The following is a 6,353-nucleotide window of genomic DNA, read 5'->3' as shown; positions in this document are numbered from 1 at the left end:
CAGAGAGAAGCATGGATCACCCTGGGAAGGGGAAATAGATGAGATTTCCTGAGTAAACTGGGGGTGAGGGTGGGCAATAGAGGGTAAGGGATGGGGGGGATGAAAACATAAGGGAACAGGATGGTTGAGCTGGAACAGGGTCAAAGTGGGAGAGAAATTAAAGAAATATCATGATAGTGGGAGATATCATGGAGATAGGGAGAAACCTGGTGCTAGGGAGGTTCTCAGGAATCCACAGGGATGACCTCAGCTTAGACTACTAGCAATAGTGGAGAGAGTGCCTGAGCTTGTCTACCCCAGTAATCAGATTGGTGAATACCCTAACTGTCATCATAGAGCCTTCATCTAGTAACTGATGGAAGAAGATGCAGAGATCCACAGCCAAGCACCAGGCTGAGCTCCAGCCGTCCAGTCAAAGAGAAAGAAGAGAGGGATTCTGCAAGCAAGGGGTATCAAGATCATGATGGGGAAATCTACAGAGACAACCAAACCAAGCTAGTTGGAACTCACGAACTTTAGATCAACAGCTCTAAAGCGTACATGGGACTGGACTAGGCCCTCTTCATAAACAAGACAGTTGTGTAGCTTGGTCTATTTAAGGGTCCCCTGGCAGTGGGATCAGGATCTATCCCTGGTGCCTGAGCTGCCTTTTTGGAGCCCATTACCTATGGTTGGGACACCTTGCACAGCCTTGATGCAGAGGCGGGGGGCAGTGGGGAGATCTGCCTCAACTGAATAATGTACTAGGCTTTGCTGACTCCCCATGGGAGGCCTTACCTTTTTGGAGGAGGGGATGGGGTTAGGTTGGGGGGAAGACTGAGGGGAGTGGGAAGAGGGATGAGAGGGAGATATGTGGCTGATATATGCAATGAATAAAAAATTTCTTAATAAAGAATTTTTAGTTGCAGTCATCATTGATATCTTCGTGTTTGCAAGTAAGATGGTATAAATAAACATAAGCTTATGCTTTGAAATTTCCAGATGCTTGGTGTGCTGGAATGTATACACAGTAGTGTCATCTTGGAAAAGAACTCCATCTACAGCCATACATTACCTATTACTTTCAGTCTTTTAACAACTGTTTATAAATTGTGACAATATATCACATGCACCTCCAGTCCATCCAGGGGCTGTTTATGAATATCCAACCACTTATGTGACTCCCCCTGCTAGTTTCTAAATTCAAGTATAAATGAATAGCCCTAGGAAACTAGATTACTGAGCCAGAAATCATATAGTGTGCCAGCCTGAACCTGCCAGTCAAGTGTTCGTGTGGCTTTAAAGAATCCTCAGTGGAAGGCTTGCAGGCAGGACACAGGATAAAATCCTCCACAGAGCAGTGGAGCACAGCAGTAAAGCAGCTGGACAGGGATTCTTCATGTCATTGCCACTGCTGCTGGCTGCTGCTTCAGCACCATCACAGATGCCAGAGAGGGTGTCAAAAAGTGGACAGTGGACTTGGGGACAAAGGTCAGGGTGCCATAATCCCAGGTGGACTCCAAGACAAAAGCTGACACTAATGATCCAAAAAGCTGGGGTGTCAGAAGCTGCACATGCCTTTATATTTGCTCTTTTGAGATAGGGTCTCCCGTATAATCCAGGCTTGCCTAAATCTCACAGTGATCCTCCTTCCACATTATTCTCAGCACAGAGTACAATAGTGTACCACACCTAGCTTCTGTTGATTTAGTCTATAAATATGCAGAATTAATAGAAGTCAGGCACCTGTCCCATATCTCCCTTACACCAAAGCAGGAGGTTGACCACAGGTGGTTGCCATCTGATTGGAAGCTTTGCGGAGTTCCCAGTACCATACGTAAGTGTCATTGCCACATGACAGCAGTGTGGAGGATTCATGCATAACATCCAGTACCTTAGACTCTGAGAGAGTTGTGGTGATATTTTATTTGTACTGAAATGTGGTGATATTCTATTTGTATGTTAATAAATAAAGTTTTCCTGGAGATCAGAGGAATAGCAAGCCATAAACAAAAGTCAGGCAGTTGTAGCACACGTCCTTAATTCGATCACATGACTGGCAGAGTTTCTATGTGTTCAAGACACACTAGGGAACAGCCGAATGTAGAGACACATGCCTTTAATCCCAGTACCAACCATAGAGATCTGGAGGTCTGTACAGACAGGCAGTGACAAGGAAGTGAGGTAGCTGGGCTAAGAGCCAATGAGAGGGCAGAACAGCAAGGCAATAAAAGCCTGGGTAAAGAGGAAGTAGCTCTCTTGGGAAGCTAAGGTTAGCTGGTGGCTCTCACTATTTCCCTGATCTCTACGGCTTTCACCCCTGTATTTGGCTCAGTGTTCCTTATTTAATAAGACTGTTTAGAAATTCGGCTACAGGGAGTTGCTGTCCAGATGTATGGTTAATGGCCCACTCTTGAGATCCCATATTCTCAGAGGTGAGATGTGCCCACAATAAACTATTCTTGTCCAAAAGTGCTCAGTAATGATTGGATGGCAGTAGAACAGACTCAGTCTTCAGTCTGGATGCTGTGTAAGCACTGCCTGAGCAGGCCTGAGACAAAGTCCACACACAGAGACAGACCTTGGTGCATCCCGCTAAGGGATTGGTTTGACAGACCCTCCCTGTATTCATGATTCTTATTATGAATTTCTTTGTTTTCTGTCTTTCTTTGTTTTCCTTTTCTTTGCCAACTCAGAGAAGAGTTGGTTGTTTAATTCAAAGGAATTTGACTAGGAGATAAGTATTTCTGTGAAAAACTCTTCATTTGGTCCCATTTTACCCTAAGGGAGCTCTGTAGTGATAAATTGATGATTTGTGGAAGTTCTGCTTCCTATTCCCATCTTGGTAGTGTCATAAAGGAATTCTATTTCGTTCAAAGGTTGAACTACAACATAGATAGCTGTTTTGCTGGATATTTTAGTTTTGCTCCTTTTTTTTCTTATTGTTTTCGGTTTCCTTTTTAAAAATTCTGAATTTGGGCAATTTGAGACATGTGTGAACACACAAGCCACAGCATGTGTATGAAGATCAGATGACAATATGGAGGAGTAAGTTCTCTCCTGGGTTGACTCAGGTCCCCAGACGTGGCTGCAAGTGCCTTCGCTCACTCAAGCAATTGCCTGGTTCCTATCATAGCAGTTCCTTCTAATCTACCTATTTCAGTATATTGGTGTAGTTGCTCTATTTTTATTTCTGAAGTAGATAAAACTGGATACTCAGTCTAGAGCCCCTCCCATGCCTGACAAGTATCTGTCCACTAAGGTTAAAAGAAAAGTTATTTTGAGGTAGGGTGTGTGTAAGTTGCCCAAGATTTTTTGTCAACTCAGTCTGTAGCCATACCAGGCCTTAAACTTGAGATGCACCTGCCCCAACCTCCCATGTGATGGGATTCCACCACTCTCTGCTTGAAATTCATGTGGGAGATTAGCAATTTGAGTATGCCTTCTTTTTAAAAGCAACAGAGCTAAATGTATATCAATTATGGCATATGCCTTTAATCCCAGCACTAAAGAGGCAGAGGCAGGCAGAGATCTGTGAGTTTGAGGCCAGCCTGGTCTACAGAGCAAGTTCCAAGTTCCAGGTCAGCCAGGACTGTTATACAGAGAAACCCTGTCTAGAAAACCAAATAAATAATAAACTTTGTATGTCATTTGTATTTTCTTATTCCCTATTATGTTGATTTCATCTCCAATCTCTAAACCCTATCTTTCTATTAATTAATCCTGTTGTCTCCATTTTAATATGTGTTTTTGTTTGTGGAGGTTGAAGTTGCTCCTTTTGGAGGCCAGGCCCATGGAAGGCTTTCGCAGGTACCTTGATGAAAGCACTAAGGAAACCCTACTTTGGTGTCCTGCCCAAAGGCTGACTTGGCAAATTCTGGTCAGGTGTTTGGTCCACCATCTTGAAAAAAAAACCAGGTTATCAAAATGATTGGATTATATAGGGAATGGAAATTGGGGGAAGTATAGGCCAGCCCCTGGGCTGGAGAAGTTCAGGGTAGTGGACAGGCTATCCCAGCCATACCCTGCAACAGGTAGGTACTGCAGGATTCATGGAGAATCTGGCAGACAGTGTCTGCTTTGATATGTTAATTAGGCACCTCAGCTTGGGCTTTGGTTTGAGAGGGAACACCCTATGTCCAGAAGGAAGAAGCAGGGACAACTTTGCAGCCCGGGTGAAAGTTCTGTTGAAATGCCAATCTCTGTAAGTCTGGGGCAGCTCTGTGCCAGGAGTGGAAGCTATGGCTGGGAACCACTATGTTGTGTTTGGAGGAAGCTGCTCTCCTGTCACTCAGGCCTCACTAGCCAATCCGGGCCTCCAGGCAGACTGTCAGAATAAGGGCAGGCACTTCCAGTCTGTCATGCTGCTGGCTTGGCTCCAGAGCTTTTGAGGCAAAGAACAGATGCAGACTAGAGCTACTACTAATAACGTTGGGAATACTCATGAGTGTTGTGGTGCGGGAGTGTCAGTTCATATTGATCCATGGAAAGAAGACTCAGAGGCACCTTAAGACTGAATCTAGGGAGGGGTGGTGGTGCCCTGGCCGAGGAGCAGGAGCAGGAGGGGGATGGAGAGGAGAAGTCTCCTGGGTGGCATGGTGCTCCTGCTCCTCCAGGCGCTGCCCAGCCCCCTGTCAGTCAGGGCTGAGCCCCCACAGGATCAGGAAGCCTGTGTGGGTACCAACAATCAGAGCTACATCTGTGACATGGGACACTGCTGTGGACAGTCTCAGTGCCTGCTGACCGGGCAGCCACCAAAGCCCCTGGAATGGAGTCCAGTGGCTCAGCTGCAAGCCATGGGGAGCTGGACCCAGGGGCCTTCCTGGACAGAGATTCGGAGTGTAAGGAGGAACTGCTGAAAGATTCAAGTTTGGAGCATGGTGGTGTTACACCCCCCCACCCCCCACTTCCCCACCCCTCCACCTCCCACCCCTCACCCTCCTACCCTCTCACCCACCCCACCCCACCCCCCACTCCCCCACTCCACCCCTGGCTGACAGCAGATAAGACACCTGACAGACATTGCTGTTTCACAGGTGACTCAGGCATTGAGGTGTGTGTGTGTGTGTGTGTGTGTGTGTGTGTGTGTAACTGGGGCCACCATGATGATGGTCTCAAAGAGTTCAATACATTCATAGATGATGCCCTGGATGGGCCCCTGGACTTCTGTAACAGTTGTCATGTATGGCCTCCCATTGACGAAGAGGAAGGGCTTTGACTGTCCTCTGAGGAGCAGGCTCAAGAGCCTGGGCACCCCCACCTGCCACGGCCTCCTGCATGCCTGCTGCTAAACACCATCAATGAACAGGACTCACCAAACTCACAGCGCAACAGTTCCCCCAGCTAGAACAGGCCCTGCCTGCACCCGAGAGCTTGACAGACAACCAGGGTGGGGAACACCCACAAGAGAAGCATTAAATGACTTTCAGAAGTAGTACAACCACTTTGTCCTTTGATTTTCCCCTCCTGGCCCACCTGTCCCACATCTCCAGGTACAAGTTTGGGGTGTGGATGCTTCCTCTCCCCCACAAAACACAGTGTTGTAGAAGACTGAGAATCTGGTTCTGGGACTCATTCCACACCCTACTTTTCAGAGCTGTATCTCACCTACCTGCTTGACTGAGAAACATCTGAAAAGCCCCCAGGACTGGGCCTAGGTTCCAAGATGGTTCTTGGTGACAGAGTGGCTTCGAAGAGAACGTCGCTGTGTCTCAGTCCGGGAGAGACGTTTATCTTGGCCATGAGTGAAGAAGGAAACCCTCAGGGGCCTGTGGCTGTCACCTGTGACTGCCAGTGTCTATGGAGCTGGCATTGATCTAATCCTGTGGGAGGGTGAGAGCTGATGGACAGGTTGGTAGGGGCTTGTTGATCTGACAGGCCCCAGCTGGAAAGTACACCTCTGTGCATTGTAGAGGGGGCCCTTCCCAGCAGGCTTTGGCTGGCTTCAGCCTGGTTCAGGTATAGATGCTTATACTGTGTTCTCCTTTAAAAACAAATAAGAAAGGTTAGCAGGAAACAGAACCAAGAGTATCAGTGGGTAGGCAAGGATCCTCTTCTGGACAAGGGAATTCTGTAGCTCTGCCCCAGGTAAAGTTTCCAAGAGTCTGGCTACTGTTGGGCCAGGAGGAGAGAGTGTGGTAGTCCTGGGCCTTCTGTGAGTGAAGGCCTAAGTCTGACATCTGGCATCCTCCATGTCTGCCCGTTGTCTATGCTCACAGGTGACCAGTGGTCCCACCCATCCTGAACACAGGCTGCAGTCTCTCCTTGTCCTCTGGAAGCAGATGGACTGAGGAAGTTGTATGTCCTGGGCAAGGCAGCCTCGTACCCAGGCCCCCACACGGTATTTTCTTGAGTGATCCAAGTCTGTTGTTTGT

General features: G+C 47.6%; 1 pseudogene; it reads left to right on the top strand.

Annotated features, from left to right (window-relative positions):
* Positions 1–850: 850 nt before the first annotated feature.
* Positions 851–5,326, top strand: LOC128115153 (WW domain binding protein 1-like; annotated as a pseudogene).
* Positions 5,327–6,353: the final 1,027 nt, after the last annotated feature.

Source organism: Peromyscus californicus, unplaced genomic scaffold, assembly GCF_007827085.1.
Source record: "Peromyscus californicus insignis strain IS unplaced genomic scaffold, ASM782708v3 Scaffold_1__1_contigs__length_55948999, whole genome shotgun sequence".
Classification (NCBI taxonomy): domain Eukaryota; kingdom Metazoa; phylum Chordata; class Mammalia; order Rodentia; family Cricetidae; genus Peromyscus; species Peromyscus californicus.
The sequence above is the reverse complement of the archived record's forward strand: the minus strand, read 5'-3'. Positions and strand labels throughout refer to the sequence as shown.